Consider the following 19420-nt stretch of genomic DNA (forward strand, 5'->3'; position numbering starts at 1 on the left):
TTCACGAACATCTATCTATCTCAAATGGTTGGTAGAAGCACAAGAGCAGCGATTCTTTTTACTATACAACCTATATACATATCATTGGAAGCAAAGCAATACGATGAATGTTTCTGAATATATGTAATGATATTCCCGTAAGCACCATGATATCATCTTAAAAATCACTTGCACTTTTTCGATAACTGCAAAAATAAAAGGCCTGAGGCCAGTCATTTTGACTGGTTTCGTAGATCGAATGTTAAATATCCCCCAACTTGTGCACTCGTCACTATACGTAATCAATTTTAGTAGAACGTGGCTCCAAAACTGAATCTCACGAACGCGTACGTATCTCAAAGAGATGGCAGAAGGGGATGGAACGAGCTGACGGATCGCGGATCGGCCAGAAATAAGTAAGACTTGACGAAGTGCGCCCGCGGGGCTGCAACCCTTGATTACCGAGATCTTCATCTACATGCTAAACATCGTTCCTCAGTGCCGTCTTGAATACTCTTGTACTTACGTATGTATCTAGATTCAGAGAGTCTGGCTTCGTCCGCCCCCTGTTCACCCTCTGTCTTCCTCCGGCGAGTTTCACCCTCCTTCGCTCGCTGCCTGCGAAACACATTCACGTACCATCTATATGATGTTTGCTTAGATTAAATTAACCGACCGTGAACTCATCTTTTGTTCTTCGTACTGTCGGCCCACCCCCTCCATCCCTTGCCAGTTGCCTGTGAAAGAGGGTGAACCGAGAGAAAAAAAATGGGAGCTGCTCCTGAGGGAAAATGCTTGCCTCCGCATTGTATTTTAAATCGCTGTAATTTTATTTTCAGAATAGATACGAATTGGATTATCGTAGCGTTATATGTTATAGTATGTTGGTTCGGTTCTATTTCTTCTTTTTTGAGCTGGTGTTTTTCTTCTTTCTTTTTTTTTTATTTGATAGAAATTTTTTGTGAGTTAAAGGGTGGTTAGTGAGCAAGAAAAAAGGGTTTTCTTCGGACAGCGCGCCATCCTTCTTAGTGGTGCGACAGGGTACTACAGGTTTCTTAAAAGGAGGCGCCACTTCTTTAAGAAAGTCGCCTTATTCTTTTCCTTTCTTACCGACTCGCGCTCTTCAATTCTTTCGAGTTTCTTTGGCTCGTTCTAATCCATTTGAAATATAGAATTTTTGTATCTTCCTTTGGATATTGTCCCGAGAATTTCTAGTTATCTTTGCTTCTTTTTTTCATTGACCATTTTTTAATTAATATCGTGATGGATAAAACGCACTTTTAGGATGTTTATAGTTCCGTTTCGTATTTCTTAAAACTGAATAAAGAGTTTCTGTAATGTTAGTAGAAAAATTGAAACGAAAGTGTAAAGACGTTTTTACTAACGAAAGAAATTCGTTTTCAGGTACTTCTTGCGTCGTTCGAAGCTGTTCTTTACCGACTCCTTCGCGAGCTGCCTTACCACGAGGGTGGAGACTACTTTCTTAAGGGTGGCCAGAAGAAAGAGGGTGAGTCTTCTTAAATGTCTTTACGATCTTACTCGCTTGAGGGCGACACTGGTATCGTGTTTTGAAAAAGAACCAAGAAAGTATCTCTCCTAATTGAACTGTTTTATTTTTTTTCAGTAATAAATCTTTATAAAACGAATTGAAAAAAACGATAAAAAATAATGACGTCATCGAAGGGCTTCATCTTATACGATCCAGCTTCTTAAATGCGTAGCATAAATTTTCAATATTTATTAGCTTTCTCTCTGAAAATAATACTCTCTCTGAATACAATATTTAGTTTTGATGAAATTGAAGATAAATTCTGAGTTACTTCTATAATTCTAATTATAAGCTAGGATGTATCGATATCGAAGTATTGTGCGAGGGAAGAAAGATCCGTTGTTAAGAAATATAAGAGCAGCATTCTCCCGTGAAATTTGCATTCGAAACGAGCAGGTAAAGTACCCGAGATCTCGCGAAGGGCCAGACACTCAAGAGCTCCCCTCCTGACCGGCTTCAAAAGTGCTCCCAATTATTTTCCTCCCATCCGTCGTGATTTCTTCGCCCTCTTCTCGAATTGATGTTCAATTTTTTATCTCCCATTGCCTATGCAAATACACCGGCGACTCCTTGCCCGTATAAAGACTTCCTGCTTACTCTGCAAAGAAATTAATTTCCCTCGTCAGCTTCGACCTGTCGTTACCTCATGTATTAACCCTTACAAATCGCATTACTTTTTTCGTATGTATGATAGACATATCTGAGACTTATCATGTCAAATAAACGAAGTTCTAAGAGCCGAAATATTCTAAAAAATTCTACGGAAGCCTGTAATTTAATTTTTTTGGAAGGGTTACAGATATACGAAACAAAAATTCCTCATTTTAAATCCCGCGAATAAAATTTGAAATTCTTCGTGTCACAAACGGCTCCAAAAAATCTTACTTCCCTAATAATAAACGATGGACGCTGCATTTTTTCTTAAACGACATCCACAATGTTCAATCAGCTCTTTACCCTTTCCATCCATTAAGCTTTACGAAGTTCATTAATTGTTTCGGGAACATGATAGAAATATGTAAGGGCTCGTTATCTTAAATGCCACAAATATACTTCAAAATTATTATCTTAAATTGCACAAATATACTTCGAAATCCTCTGTACGTAATAACAAACGATAGACGCGATATTTCCCCTTAAACGTCATCCAATGTTCAGTCACCTCTTTACCCTTCCCATGCATTAACCCTTACAAATCCTATTAATTCCTCCATCGCCACCGTGCAGTCTCCACCAGTCACAAACATCCCCTCCTTTGTTCTAAAGAAAAAAGAACGACATCGAAGCCAAATAAAATAAAAGAAACAAAATAGATATCGAATATTCGGTCGGTTCCGCCATCGTGGCCGAGTGAAAGTTGACGAAGAACACGGGTCAGGGAGAGACAGAGAAAGGGAGAGAGAAAGAGAGAGAGACAACAACGGACGGAATACGCGGCGGAACGGACCTAAAACAGTACAGAGAGAGATCTCGGCGAGTATCTTGGCCGGGTCTCGCCGGTAGCTAGGCAACCCACCCCGCTGCTTGATCCGCCGCCTGGTTTCTCCTCACTTTCACCCACCCCCGTTCACCCCTAGCGCCCCTAGCTCCTCCACGATGCTCTCTCCGCTCTTCTCCGCCGTGCGAGGCTTCGTCGTCTCCAGCTCGCTCTCTCGGAGCCGTCGACGAGAGCACAGCGACCCTCTTTCAAAATCCCCCCTCCCACCGGTTCCTTGGAGGCCCTCATCCCCCATGGTTCGCCATCCAGCCCATCCGCCACCCCTTTCGGCTGTTCTCTCACCGCGGGTGCGCGGGATCCCCCAGCCGCTGCCGCAACGGCCACGCTGGGGTACCTCAGAACCCCAGCCTTGCTACCCACCACCTCTCTCTCTCACTCTCCCACTCTCTCTCTCTCTCTCTCTCTCTCTTATTCGCCCACCTCTTCGAGGTGCCAAGACTCATGAGAACTCACCCAGAAAAATTCTAGTCGATCCGAGAACCGACGACGCCTCCTCGCTCTCCTCGTTTCCTCTTTCTATCCCTTCCGTACCACTTTCGACGTGTCTCACCGGTACTACTATTGTATGTAACCGGGAATTTTATAGTCTGCTGGGTGATAAAGGTGGGATTTTAGGTTGCAGGTGTGGACGGATGGCTTCGAAGTCGTTTTGGGTTAGAGGATATTTTTCGGTTGCTCTTTTTTAATTTTCTTGGTTAGTTATATCGATACCGTTGGATTGAAACAAATCGCTCCTTCGGCCAATTTTTGGTTGCATTTTATATTATTAGAAGAAGTTTAGGTTTTAATTTCGTTTTGTATTTTATAATCTTTCTGCGTACATCTTTCTGATCTTGGTTCTTTTACCGTGTCTTCGCGATACCTTCGATTGATGCGTGGCAATTTTACAGTTTTCTGGTTGATAAAAGGTGGATTTGTCGTTGCAAGTCTGTACGAATTTGGAGTTACGGCGTATTTTTTGTATTAGTGGTAACGTTAGGTTGTAACAGTTTGAGTTTAAATCGCCTAATTTTGGAGCTTTTAATTTTACAAACGAACCCTGTCAAATTTTATCAACTTTACGTGAATTATCGTGAATATTGGAAACTTTAGAAAATTTAAGATACAGAAGAGTTAACAGAACCCTTCAAGGAACCTCTTTGTCCGACTACTTATTTAGCTTTTCTACTTACGTGAAGATATCACACGTCCGCTAATACATTTTTAATCAGCGTAAGAACCTTGCTAAAGCAAACTTGTTCTGCAGATAATCTATCGCCAGATATCCACCTTCGCCAAATTTGCATTTTTACAAAACCACCTCTAATCCCTACTTCTACTTCTTACATACCTCGAACCTCGAACGACATTTTTTAAAAATGCCATTTGCACTATCTTCCAAAAATCTGCTTAATCCCTTTACGCGCGCAATATCAACGACCTTCTCCAGACTTCGTCCTTAACATCGACGATCCTCGACCATCATCCAGTAACTTTTCAAACTTCTACCTTTCTATCGAGCGAGCAAGCTTTCTTTTTCTTTGCTCTCTCGCAGCATGGTGCTACCCCTTCATCCGAGACTCTCAACACCCTATTCCTGGAGGAGAATTCCTGGAACTACTCGCACGGTTTCACGACATTCCCAGGTGAAACTCTCACCCCTAAAGGAGAACCAAGGATGGGATCTCGGTTCGCCGAGGTTGGTCGCGTCTGGAAAATCTTAACACCCTTCGAGGCACCATTTTGTTTTGCGGTTGGAATGCGCGGTACGTGCGTGAACGAGGCGGTTCTGCGCATCGTCTTGCGGTTGGTTTGTGGTCCTGGGGGTGGCTAGGCCCGATCATTGGCCGCGGGGGTGCCGGGGCTGGTTTTTGGGGGTGTGGTGGCACCTTGCGGTTTGAGGGCTGATCTGCCATCAGCAGAGGGCGGCTCTCTTATCGACCTTCCATTGGCTCCCCTCGACCGCGGTATCCGAGACCAAGAAGTCGACGAAGATGTCAATTCGCTTCACGTTGATTCGTATCCCTGTAGAACCTTGATCAGAGTGTTACTCAAACGGGACAAGATGTTGTTTGTTGGTATGGTGGCTGACAGGCGCGAATTTTATACGTTTTCCTCTGGGAGTCGTAATGGATTGAAATATAGTTTGCTGCACCGAAATATTTAACACTAAGTTTACCAGGCCCGGTCAAATGGCCGGTTTGAAACTTTAATTTAAAATTGTACATCCATTGTACATATAACTTTATGTAAATTCTTATATTAACAAAAATTAAGAAATTGATTAATCAGACAATGTAAGGATTTATATAAAGTTAGATGAAAAGAAATAACAATGAATGGACAATTTTGAATTAAATTTCGAAACCGGTCATTTGACTAGGCCTGGTATGGTTAGTGTTAATTTTACAAAAAATATAATTTTTCTTTGACAAAATTATGTAGGTTATTCACACCGTTAAAAGTTGTTTGGTTCGTGAAATTTGTGTCATTCTAATTTTTCTAAAAGGTTAGTAAAATGTGGGTCACTGGTGTCCACCGTAGCCAACGTATTAATAGCCTTCGTGAATAAGTGTTGAGGATCTGTAGAGGATGTTAGAGGGATTGCGAGATACAGAATGGTATAGGAAATGGTCTTGCGTGTTTTACTCTTTTTAATGTTAGAATTCATTCCATTTACGCTGACTTGAAAAATTGAATTTTTGCGTCTTTAATAATTACCGTCTCCTCGGTATACAATTAATTAGGACAATTGGAAAAATTAATTACAAAGATACGAGATTATATTCACGGTCTAGAACTTTTATTAGTCAACGTACAATGCACAAAATACATCTATAACATTCGAGGAATAACTGCTTGAATTACGTACCATATAAATTCACATTATAATTTGACACGTTATATGAATATCTTTTCGTATTCGATCTCGTAATTAGCATTGATAAATTCCAAATATATAACAATATTTTCATGATTTAGAATTTTTATTGGTAAAAGCGCGGTATGCGGAAGTCATCTTTACATAATCCTCACGTAATGAAATCATTATTTGTATTAATAAATGGGCATGGAAAAAGATCAATCGAATGAATAGAGAAATCAAAACAGTAGCTGGCGCATAAATATCGAAGCTTTTTAACCGGCGGTCGTGCTATATTAGTCGGCTGGTGGTGCTGCTGGCAGCGAAAGCAACCCTCGCCCAGGGGGGAAGCTACCCCCGACGTTTAATTACGCGTCCCTCCGTAAACCAGCCGAAGGTTCCCTTTCATTAAGGCAATAATTTTAATAATTTTTATCTTTCCGTATAATCTGCCTAATTAAAATTACGCTTTGATCGCGCCGCGCCTAGCTAACCCTCTTTCTTCCGCTCATCTCGGAGGTATTTCGAGACGCGTTGTAATTTACATCCACGACTATCCTGCAACCCTAATCTTCGTGCGTTTGCACTATTTCGGGTCTTTTCTTTAATTTTTTAGTAGACGCAGAAAAATCATAAAATATTCAGTAATGGTATAATAAAAAAATTTTCGACCTATCTTAAGAGAACTATGTACAGTGCATGCATCTCGGTTCTACTGATTTATCGTACCAACGTTACATTAATCAACGAAGATTACACTCCACGTTTTTACGTTTCCAAAAATTGCTTATTTTTAAAGTCTTATCTGTATAAGAGTTGGAAGTGTGATTTAAGTATACATTGTAAAACGAATATACAAAATTCCATGTATCTTCTTTAATTCTATTAATCTGTTATATCAACGCTATATTCTTCACGCAACAAATCGTACACCACAAACATATAAATTTCCAAAGAAAGAAAAAAAGAACAGCATACCAATAGAAAATTAATAATCCATTGCGTCGAATCAATTCGCTAATCGTATCAGAGAAGGCTAAGAAACGAAACGAAGGACGTTCCTCTTGCTAAAATCGGGGCGAAGAGGATCGTCAATACGTAAAATAGAATTCGTTCAACGGGAATCCTCCGTTTGAAAGTCCGCGAAAGCCTGGCGAAAAGAGCATTGCATCAGTCGGGTGATGTCTTTCGGGAACGTTCGAGTTCCACGTTATCGGGGCGCGTTCGTCTAACGCTTCTCATTTTACTCAACACTTTTCAAAACTTCTCATCCTTCTTCTACATATATATGTATATATATATATAGATAGATAGATAGAGAAGTATATATATGCTTCTCTTCTTTCGCCTGTCTGTTGGCCTTGGCTGGGCTCGTTTTCTCTCGTTCCTCGTTTCTCGGCTCTTTTCGCAGCCCGTGCAAAGAGACGCAAAGGGCTGGGGCTTGTTTCGTTGCCTCCCTTGCCAGGGAGCAAAAGATAGAAAGGAAGAAACGCGAATGCAAGAGGAAGCAAGAGGAAGCAAGAGGAAGCGGAAAGAGGTCGTATTCAAATGTTGATGAAATTGACCAGACAAGCTTTGATCTGGCCTCTTCAAATATTCGCCGAAAGATTGAAGTGAACATCTGAGGAGAGCGAAAATTATCTTGGACGGTCTGCCCGGAGAAATACGGGTATCTCCACCCCCAAAGCGACGGGACGCGTGTATGTTGATTATGTTTCCTGCGAATTTGTTACTCTTATGGGTGCGATTACTCTCACGGAATCGTTGTACTTTCGTACGAGAAGTTTCGAAATTTGTTTTATATAAAATGAAATCGAGAGATAAAAATTTGGCTGATATAAAAAATCATGCAGCTTCTTTCAAGCATATGTTGATTATATAATTCTTTTAAATGTACAACAATAACAAGAAATCAAGATTTATTTGAAATAAAAGGACGATACTAGAAATATTCAAATATCTTTTTCTTCATATTTCTCTCAAGTTTCTCTTAAATATGCAGTAAATAAAATAATACTTCATAAATTTATCCATCTAAATTCTTGCATTATTTTTAATATACGTTAGATGTGTAATTTATACAGTCAATAATTCAGCCGCTCTAATGCCAATTCTGTTTATATTTATCTTTTACTTGGACGTTGATCTCGAATACAGATATAAATTAACTTCTACCATCGGCATCAAAATTCCTTCAAAATTACAATTTCTATAAACCGAGGCAATCAAGCCACAATAAACTTATCGACGTCCATACATGAGCAACAATGACAATTACATTCTACCTTAATGATTGATTTCTAACTAGATGTGTTCCACAGAAATCAATCTTAAATATCTGAATAAAATAACTTCCACCACCGACGTTCAAACTCCTGCAAACTGGCCACTTCTTTAAATCGAAGCAATCCAACCACGGTAAACTGATCGACGTGCAAACAACAGCAACAACGACAGCTATATTCTCTTTAGCGGAGGGTGAGAAACACTCGTGCGCTGCACGAAGTGGCTGCGTGTCCCAAGGAGGATCAAAGCGGCAGCGTGGAATCAATTTTTAAGAAAGAAGATGTCGACCGGATGTTCTCGAGTCTGCCGCTCAACCGGGGGTTGACTGCACCCCCTCGTTCGTCCTCTCTCCGCCGTTTCACGGCCTTGCTTTCATCCATAGTCCATAGCCGCGCAGTGAGAGGGTGGTTTTGATTTATGGAAACCGGCCGGCAGATTTACGAATATCAAATTCGCGTTTAAGAGGGTCGATGCCGCGGCGAGGGTGGCTCTCAGCCACCCCTCGCTCTCATGTGTGTACATTACCGAGTGGATTTACAGCCTAATTCTCCAAGAAGCTATGTTCCTTCTCTATTTTTTCTCGTGGCGAGAAATTTCCAGCTTTTGTTTGACGTTGCTCTCGAACCCTAGCTTTTCTAATTAGAGACACAGAGAACGTTGAACGTGTGCGTGCGTATATTCGTGCGTGTATTCGTCAGAGGAGAAGTTTCGGTAGTTCCTTGTTCTGTCTTTATTAGAGAACGAGAGAGTGGCGGCTTCGTTCGCTGCGTTTCCGGATCGATCCAGGTTACGCGACGAGAACAGAGATTAATTAACCGAAGAAGAGGTTCTGATAGATTCCGTGATGAATTTTGGACAATCTCGGAGTCACTAGATTGATGTTTCTTTGGGAATTTGATTGCCCAGAGGGAGATGCGAGAGACTTTTGGCTTTTATTTTATTAAGGGGTTAATAACGAAATTGGCAGATTGATGTTTCCTTGGGAATTTGATTAGTTTGAGAATGTTTAAGTCTCTTGGTTTTTAACTTATCAAGAGGTTAACAGCGAAGGGTGGTATTGACAGACACAAATAAAGTAGCTTACATGTATCGTTTGTCGACATTCTATGTAAAATTCCAAAGGGTTGACGTATTCTAATTTCCTGTCTTCCATGTGTATTTCATGCTTCGTTGTTTCCTTGTTATTGCCTTTCCCTAGTATCTCTGCAATTATTGTAAATTGTGCAATTATTTCTACATCATTAGGATTACCGTTTTATACATCGCACAAGCTATTTTTCTATCAACTTTTTCCCTTCTTTTGCTACAACTTCCACACGCTCTATTTAAAAGAGAGATTTTCCCTAGGAATTATTTTTAAAATCTTTATTTCGAAAAGTAACGATTACTCGGATGTTTCCTTACATTTTACAAAGTTGACAGAGCAGCGGCTTGTGAAAGTAGACGAAACACGAAGGATAATTTCGGAGAAATTGCGCGACTCTTTCCCCAGAAGAATCCCAACGTATATAAGAAGAAGACGGGAGTAGGAGCAGAAGCATATTCGCGGCCCCTGCGCTTTAATATTTAAAGTCGCATCTGAAATATGTCGATTCTGGCACATAAACAGGGGGTGTCGGAGGACCTGGTTCCCTCTTAGGGACGTTAGAGTGTCCTGGATGATTTATTCGTCGCGTTACTTCCTGACCTGCGAGGTTTACCGTCGTCGGAATTTGCATTCTTCTTGGCCGCGTTTCCTGTCGGGGTTGGGTCGCGCAAGAGGCTTCTTGGAACTCTAAGAATCACGTGTCTTTCTACGAGTCAACGCGACCAACGAGAATCTTTTATGCCATGTATATTTCTCTTTGTCTATTGTACTTAATCTGTCATTTTTCCTTTCTTTGGCCTACTCAGGCTTCGTTTTATCCAAATTCAAATGTTTCTTCTCGAAACATCGTTTTGTTCGAGGATAGATTAGATTGCTTTCGACGAAGGTGTTTATGCAGTGGATATGAAAAGTATCTGTCATCTTCCAATGAAACATATTTTATCAGGTTTTATATTTCAAGCTTTTGTACTTCCAATTCCAATTTTTATTTGTAATTGTAATTTGTAATTTGTAATTCCAGTTTTTATAATCATATAAAAGTACTTAATAAATATGCTTGGATCTAATTCACTGCACATTCGCAATTATAAATTATAAATTGTACAATATAAATGCGTGCTATGATCGATTTCGTTCGATTCTTCGAAAAATGAAGAACGTGTAAGGTATATTCATTTGTGTCAGAATTCATAGAAGTATGTCAATGTAGATTTGTTAGTGATTAAATTTGAAGTTAATCATTTGAAAATAGACGTTGTCGACCACTGACGGTCAACGTCGTCTCAACGTTTTATTCTCAAACACACCCCCCCCCAATATTTCTGATATTCTCCAATCTCTACAACCACTCCTACGAAACCTCTCGAAATAACTTGCCAAACCATCCGACACCCCATTTGACCATCAGAAGCCATCATTCACCCCTGGTAACAGTTAAAAGAAAGCAAAGAAGATTCTTACGGAAACGATCGAACGGGTGGTTATTAAATAACGTTGGCCTAACGGCTTCTCTCCGAGCACGGACGTACCAGAGAAAAGGGAGGTAGGAATAGGGAAGGGGGGGGTGGTTTTTTGGCCAAAAATACCTCGCACGATACCGTGCATTCTTGGCGTGGGAGTCACCGCCGCGGCCTTAATTAAAAATCCAACGAGCCCCCAAAAATGAGCCGCTTGGTTTCGCGAAGCGGAATGGGGCGGTGAAAGGGGGAGAAAAATGTAACCGTGAAACGGTGAACGAGATAGAGAAAGATAGGATAGGGTTAAGGGGTTGGGGGTTTAAACGTCGGTGGGACGGGGGTGTGCTCGTACGTCGAGGCAGACCGCATTCTTTCGTTTAATTCCCGCGAATTTATAGAAGCGAGAGACGACAAACCGTGCGCCGCAATAGCTGGCTGTACCCGGGGCCCTTTCCGTGTTCTCCCGTTGCAGACGCACCCTTAAAAAGTATTGCCATCCAGCGGGGGTGTAATTGGATTCGACGCCGCGTCGTAGATGGGCACGCGCCTTTATTGCGTTCTTCTCGCCTGCACCAGAGCTCGATGACTTTCACGTAAGCAGAAAACAAGGTGCAGGAGATTCGAAACGTTAGCTTGCCGCTCGATTCCCGTTGGTTCCACTGATTTTTTTCTTCTTGTTCTTCTCTTATAGTTCTTTTTCTTGTGGATAACGGAAATTTCTAGAGGAAGTATCACGAGTTTCTTTCTTTTTCTCTTTTATGTTGGAGGGATGAGATAGATAGAATTGGGAATGGGAAAAGTGGAACGTGTGGAAGATGTGATCAGAATAGTTAACCCATTCACTGCCAACTACGAGATATCTCGTAATTATATATATTTATATAATGATATATAGATTTTATGAAATTCCATGTTTTCTTTAAAATAAAATCTTGGCGTCCAGAGCAAGACGCTCTAAATTTGCGTGGGTTAAGGGTTAGGCGCAGCAGGTTCTTGATTATGAGAACATCGATTACGAGATCGATTCATTATCGAAATACCGATTAGTGGAAAATTTGGCAAACGAATCTTTGCATAAGAAAAATTGAGGACTTATAACAGAAATTAAAGGAAATTGCTAACCTTTTATTATTAAGAAACTTTACGTTTTCATTTAATATGAATATAAAGTTATTTATCTTATTGATTATCCAAACAACGTGTGCCATAATTAATTCCACTCTCATTCTTTCGATTCTATTCCTAATTTTATATTGTAGAAAGACACCAAAGAAGACGTTAATTTTTAATCTTTAGCGTAATCACTTCTTCAAGTGATTTATAAATCAAAAGTAAGATAACACTAATTAACTTCCATTTCACTAATACTTAAAACTCAAGACACTGATTTAAATATTTTCTACAAACATTTTCAAAGATGGTCTTTTGGATGGATATTTTTTTCATCAAAAAATGACTAAACGCAGAATGAAGTGTAATTGCACCCTCGTTATTCGTATTAACTCTCAATTTATTAATAATTCAAACTCAGAACATTAACAGTCCAAGAATAATCTCCCTATTCGAATATTTCCACGCTAGACTTCTCTCTTTCTAAAAATCAGTAAAATAGTAGGGGGCTGTAGCAAGCCGTCCCCTGGTAATTGGGAAAGAAACGTTCGACTGGCGTTGTCAGTTCCGTTTAGCCTGTTATGGGGGGCGGGTTTAACCGAAAACGAGGGTAAACGAGGAAGGAGATCGGGCAAGCAGTCAGGCAGGAAGGCAAGCTAGCTAGGCGGCTGCTCTGAAATAATTAAACCGGCGCAAGTTTTTACGACAAGGTGTTCATTACGGTGGGTAATTAAGACGCCCCTTAACTAGACCCGCTAACCACCCCCGGGGGTGGTAAACCAACTTCTCCGCCCGGGGGGAAGCCGGCCGACGTCTTGGAAACCGACGGGGGATGATGGCGTAGGAAAGTTTTCCCGTTTTTAGAAGCGGACCGACTATTATCGCCGATTATGTTAGCCGAGGGAGATCTTCGAGGAATCGCCTTCATGGTAAACTTGCTTTCCCTTCTTTTTTTCTTTTTCTTGTTCTTTTTCTTAGGGGAAGGGCGGAAATGGGGGAGGTAGAGAAGATTAGATCTTTAATGGTGTGACAAGTCAATCGATGCTTACGCACGTTGAGAGATAATAATTGTAATCGGAGGGATGATTTTGGATTTCGCGGTTGTGTATTTTCTATCATAATCTAATCGACGTGAATATTTATACAAATTCTTGTTTTTATGAGCACAAATAAAAAACAGAATTTAGGTAGAAAACGTTTTTATCAAGCTTACGTTAACGATGTAATTGAGTACATACAGATTTGTCTACAATTGAATAATTAATCGAAAGATAAAATTTGCAATATTCTTCTTCGGGTATCTTATACGTCTTTCCATATATTTCGTGCACTCTATGTATTTTTTATCTTCAAACTTTGCATATAAATACTTGCGCAACGATCCTACTAATCGCAATCCTAAAACGCTTATATATGCTTCCAATTGCTATGATATAAAGCTTATCGATATCAAATTCAACAGATCGATTCGAAAGACATTGGAAAACCAAGGATCCCGTTTGGAGAGCGAAGTTTGGTCGCGGCGTCTTCCTGCAGGTTCAGCAGACAGGTTTCTTAGTATGTGATAGGTATTAGCGAGAGGATTGAAATATTGGCTAAGTCCTCGGTAAGCTACACCCTGGCCGGGGAATTACTTTGGCCCTGCGCCCGCATTAATAAGTGACCGTCCCCGACAAACAGGCTGATCCCTTGATTTCAAGACTACCAGAGTCCAGGATCTGGCCGGCGTTAGCATTAAACTTTACTGCGCATCACGGTCTGCTTTTAATCTCGGATTAAGCGTAACGCTTCATCAGAGAAATAGCCATCTTCTATCTCGATTCTCGTCCTATCGCCTGTGTACACCTGTCTATCGATGATTCTTTCGAGTGTCTTCCCGATCGTTTCTGGCGGAGCTTTATAATTGTTGCAAGGGTGGAGTATTTTGTCGATTGACTGAGCGATGAATTGTTTCTGCGAAAAATAAAGAAGTCCAGAGTTAGGTAAGTTAAATATAATGTGTTACATGGTTTAATGATGGCTTTTTTTTTTAATGGTTTTGATGTAGAACGGTTTGGGAATAATTTTTAACTACAAAGTGTATCGTAGTTGGGAATAAATATAGTATATTGTTAATTCCAGTATTAATCTAATAAATCATCATAATAAAATCTTCCTCATAAGACAAACTCACCAAAGGGCCCATAATTCCTTCGGGTATCAAAAAGATAAACTCTGAAACAATAGCTGCCTCGATCATAAATCTGTCAGACGAGCAGCTTCCCATACGATCTTCTTTCTCCCCATGTATGACCAAGAAGCAGGACAGAAGAAGCTTCTCTTTTGCTCGCAACTCGCGTGCACTTTGGCTTATTAAGGGCTGATTCACCCTTGCCGCCCTCTACCGATAAACCTCGTCCTCTCGGCTGTCCCACAACCGTCGTTCATCACTACCCTCCGCGGAATGAATTACGCGACCCCGAATCTAACGTTTGCACTGGATGCATGTATCAGGATACGTCTCAACTTCGCCACTTGGAGATTTGTTGAATCGCGCGCAAGATGAATGTCTGCAAATTTTTGATAGAGTGGTTAATAGTGGTTCAAGATATTCTGGATATTCTGATTGGCTAGTTCGTAGTATTGTATCGATCCTGTTCATTTCTTATTTGTAAGTTTTATTTATGTATAATTATTATAGGTATAGTATACAGCGTATATATGTAAAGTATAAGAGTATAATACATATACTTATTATAAATTTTATTTATGAGGCAAAACTTTCCAGCTCACCCTCGTACATTTCAAAATATTTAATCCCGGCCATTCTACATTATATTTCCTAGGACAACAACAATATTTGAATCCTGAATTAGAAAGACAACTTTTATCTCCATTCTAGAGCACAAAATCCTATACTTCCTTGTATCCAATCGCCAAAAAGACGTCTGAACTTCAATCTGTTTGAACTACTCTGCAGATTTCAAAATCTAAGGTACATTTTCTACTCATCTACCATTCCCTATACCTCCTATATCTCACGAACGAAAGCCAAGCGAATCGTCGATGCACCCTTTCCCGAGCCCTCTCGCGCCCTGCTCGATGTTTACCCTTGCCTGGTCTCATCGTTACGCGATGCGACGGAGAAAAAGGAATAGAAAGCTCGGGCGCGAAACCCATGAAGAATGGCGACACTCAATCACGACTGGAAGACAACCGCCTGGGAGGCGAGCGTCCGAAACAATACGAAACAAACGGCCTCCGGGGGCGGATATTAGTTTTTCGATTCCTCGAGCCCCAATCGACGACTCCGATCCTCCTCACACCCACTTTCCGCCCCCGCGTTTTCAGCACGCACTCCTCCGTGTTATTTTTCTCAGTCATATTCCCAGCTGCGCATTTATCACTTTTAAACGAGCTTGGGAAAAGAAGTTACGAGCTTCGACTCTCTTCCTCTTCTTTAAAACCGATCCTCCGATTCTCCTTTCTCCTTCTTTCTCTCCCATTTTGCCTCTCTTTCCTTTTTCCCCCCTTTTTCTTTCTTTCTTTTTTCGAAGCTTCCTACAGCGCCTTTGTTAGCGTGTGTACGCGAGTGTCCATTTCTTTTTGTTTCGTTGTCGTAATGGAACGGTGGACCGGGGAAAGAGGAAGAGAGAGAGAGAGTGAGAGAGAGAGTGGAGACAGGTTCTAGAGAGCGACACCTCGGAGGGCCATAATTCTGCCACGCGAAATTTCCAACTACAGTGACGCGACCGTGGTTCAGTGTCTCCGCGTCTCCTCTGTTTTGGTTCTACATGCGATTCTATACGAGCCTTTGCGACGATTCCTGCGAGCTTTCTGGTCGGGGAAGGTCGGGAGCGTCGGAAAGAAATTTGGTTGAGAAAGATCGATCAGAAAAAATACGGTTCAGAGGAAAAGAATGAGTTGGAGAATTATTGCGAATGATAGGAAAGAAGATTGAAGGAAATATGGATGTTTTCAAGTGCCCTTCGCTTTTGGAAATTTGTTGGCCTCGTGGTTCGTTTAATGATAATTTTAGAATAAAGAGAAAAAGTGAAGAGATTTTGAAATGATTCTATATTTGCAAAAATCTCATTAATCCAGTACCTGCAAATGCCCCTCCACGTAGCATAAGACAAAGGAAAAATAGTAATTGAGAATTTATTCACTATCGCTTCCAAAAAATTTGCAAACCGAACGCTCGTGATTCCCAATTTCTAAAATTTATAATCTTTCGCCTGCTATATTTCTCTCATCACACAGTCTTTCCAAAAATGATTTACCAAATACAATACATCACTATAGGAAATTAAGAAGAATTGCTACTTAATTTTATCACAATTATATAATTCGAAATCAATGTTGCAAATAACAATAATAATATCTTTTAACTGTAGCAAAAAATATTCTCCTGAAGTAGCAAAAGTTCAAGTTAACGTCTTTCCAAATTCTTAGACTATCCTGTAGAACACACGTATAATAACTTCAAACTTTCGTCCATAGTAAGTGTAAGAAATAGTATCAAAGCATGCAAAGTATTCGTCATGAAAGTTTAAAAAATATCACCAGCAAGTGTCGTAATCAAACTGCAAACAGATTGTCTATCTCTTATCCGATGAATCTTCGTTGAAGTTCCTGAAGAATTTCGAAAGAAGGGTCAGGGGGCGTCACGGTTGCATAAGCGCTATCGTCCCGGGCTGCAAGCCGGCTAATGACAATTTAAATGCATGGAATTAACGTGGCCGAGGCGGGAGACGCGCCCGCGGCGGTCACGCGACAGCCAAATAATATCGTTTCATCCCCTACGGGACGCGCGTCGATTCGACTAACTAGAAACCTGCCCCGCCGACCGACCGCGACGGTTCACCGACAAAAAATAATCTCGAATCGACACCGACACGGATTTTTTCCGGTCCTGGATCGACCATCGATGTGCGAACGTTTGTTACGAGAGAATTTTCCGGGCGAAAGAACGGGACGAGTTTATTTTAGGGAGAATTGGAATTATTTTTTAATAACTTGGGGATTGAGAGTCGCGAAGTTGATTGAAGAGCTACTCGACTCTTTACTGTGACTTTTGTCAATAATTTTTAAATATTTCTCATTTTTTAAACGTTAATTTGTTTGAATATGCTGATTTATGTAGCAAGGGTTGGAATTACTTTTTGATATCTTGGAGAGGGGAGGCGATTGCAAGATTGATTAGGAGTTGAAATTATTAAATCAATCGTTGCTATTTCTATAATCTTCTACTAGTTTCCTTCCCTTCCTTGTATCCCTTCTTTTTAGAGAATTGCGATGATCTTGGTAAAAAATAATTTATAGCGATTGGTAGTAGTGTAAGTGAGTGATATGTCAGACATGGTTTGTCGTTAGAAGCTATTGAATAACAAGAATAGACAAAATTGAATCGATTTCGTTAAAGTAAAAGTTATGATTATGATAATCTGAGTAAGAAGTATTTTCGCCGAAAAGTAGTAGTACAAGTCGATGATATGTCAGGCATGCGTTCGAAATTAGAATTAAAAAGAGCTGGGCGTTATAAATTACTGATAAACAACAAAAAGTTTTTTTGTAGTCTATCTTGTATGAGATATCATGATTGAAAATAATTAGATACTAACGTGATTTTATATCAACTTTCTAAATCTTCTTCCTTTCCAATAAATATTTTTATCTTTATACGTGTATCATTATAGAAGTATCGTTTTAGAGCTGAGAATTTTCTCTCTCGTATATCTTTATAATATTTACAATATCTTTCAATATTTAGATTTGTAATAACATGTTTAGGAATTGGTAAAATATTAGTCGTTGAAAGTCGGACATTTCGTATGAAAAATACAGGAGAATTTTCTTCCATCGTTAATTCTTTCGTTTTCACCTTCTACCAAGGTATAAATATCAAATAAAATGACCTATTAAAAAAATAAATACACAAAAAGCGCTTCAAACTGTAAATCGTTCGATACAATAAATTTTTAGCCCTAAATAACTACTAAATATAATTCAAATCGTCTTTAACAAAAGACACCTGAAACTCGTTAAACGCCTCGTTCTCAACGCCTCGAATTCCGGTGGAGGCGTCGCGTTCGTACTTTCTCCTTCCAGTGGTAACTTTTAATTCGATCAAATTCACCGAGCGATCGGGCCGAAACACAGGGGAGCTACCGAAGATGAAACGAAACAGCCAGAGCGAAGGCTGCGTAACCGAATTTAGCGATTTTTAATTCCCGCCGGCGTGGCGTAGCGGGGCTTGGCCTTCCTGCAGCCGATACTACAAGGGGCTGGAATCACCCTAAATCGCTAATAAGGCTTCGCAAACCTCCGTACATCCCGCCGACAGGGATTCTCGGTTCTCATTCCCGATGCTAATCCTCTCGTCTGATCGGAATCCCTGTGAACAACATTCTCCCCAACCGATTTTCCAGATTTTTTTCTTATTCAGCGTTACTCCAGGAGCAAGACGGGATTTTTGTTGCTGCAAATGCGGTTTAAGTCGTTGATCTATTCGTCGTTGTATTAAATTAAATATACCATGTTAGAAATACAGAAATCAATTTAAAAGAATGCCAGTTTCTGGTTTAGGAGATTGCCAGGTTTATCGAATATTTATGGAACTAGAGAACATTTCTACTGATATAGTTGTAACATTAATTTCGCATTACGATAGTAACAAAATTAATAAGATGTTCGATATAGGTACGATGGAGGAAGCGATAACAAATTTTTAACTGCCATGCAATAATTTTCAACTCTCTCAATTATGCTCAATAATAAATATACATGTAACTATTCTCAACGTTCCATCATGCTAGCCTATATCTTGAAAAATAAAATTCTAAAAGATCCCTTATCGAATTTCGAACCTACGATACTGCGTATTATAAAGAAAATCCTAAAAGATCATCTACTGCACATTTCTTTTCAATGCATTCTATTATGTATATTTGAAAACCTACAATATCTCTTACTGAACTTCGTAATGTATAATCTATAAAATTTAATTTTCGAAAATCCTCCACAAATCTAAGAGAAATCACAATGTTCCTTCGTGCATCGAAAATTTTGTTCGCTTCCAATTTTGTCTGCATCTCATGTCAAATATGGAAAAATATTTCTCGACGGGGAAACAAAATTATTCCGGTCGTCGAGGTGATTCTTCGGTCGTTCCACTGATGGAGAATGGCTGACCGCTTCGAGGCGGAGATTTCGGCGGTTTCGCGGAATATTTCTAGGAAGAAGGAACGTTTCATTCTACGAGGCAGCACCGACGCTTTGAGATTAAAGGTTGGCCTGCGCCGAGCAACCACCGAAACGCGGAAAGACTGCGGATGCAGTTGCAGCGAGAAAATTAATTGCGCTGCACTTGTGCGGCCACGAATTACGACCGATGTGTATCCGTTTCCGGCACACGTTGATGCAACAAGATTTGTTCATCCTATTCAAAAGCATCTGCAGCTGCATAGACGATATTTCACGAATCACGAATTTTTCAAGCACAGAGAATGGAGTTACAACCATGAAGATCATAGGTGAACGCACGATGAGTCCGTTTTTATTTATTCGTTGATATTGATGTTGTTTTACGATTAAACAGGAGGATTTTAACATAACGCGATTAAAAACCAAA

Source organism: Bombus flavifrons, chromosome 14 (assembly GCF_040668555.2).
Source record: "Bombus flavifrons isolate JBK064 chromosome 14, iyBomFlav1_principal, whole genome shotgun sequence".
In the NCBI taxonomy this organism is placed as follows: domain Eukaryota; kingdom Metazoa; phylum Arthropoda; class Insecta; order Hymenoptera; family Apidae; genus Bombus; species Bombus flavifrons.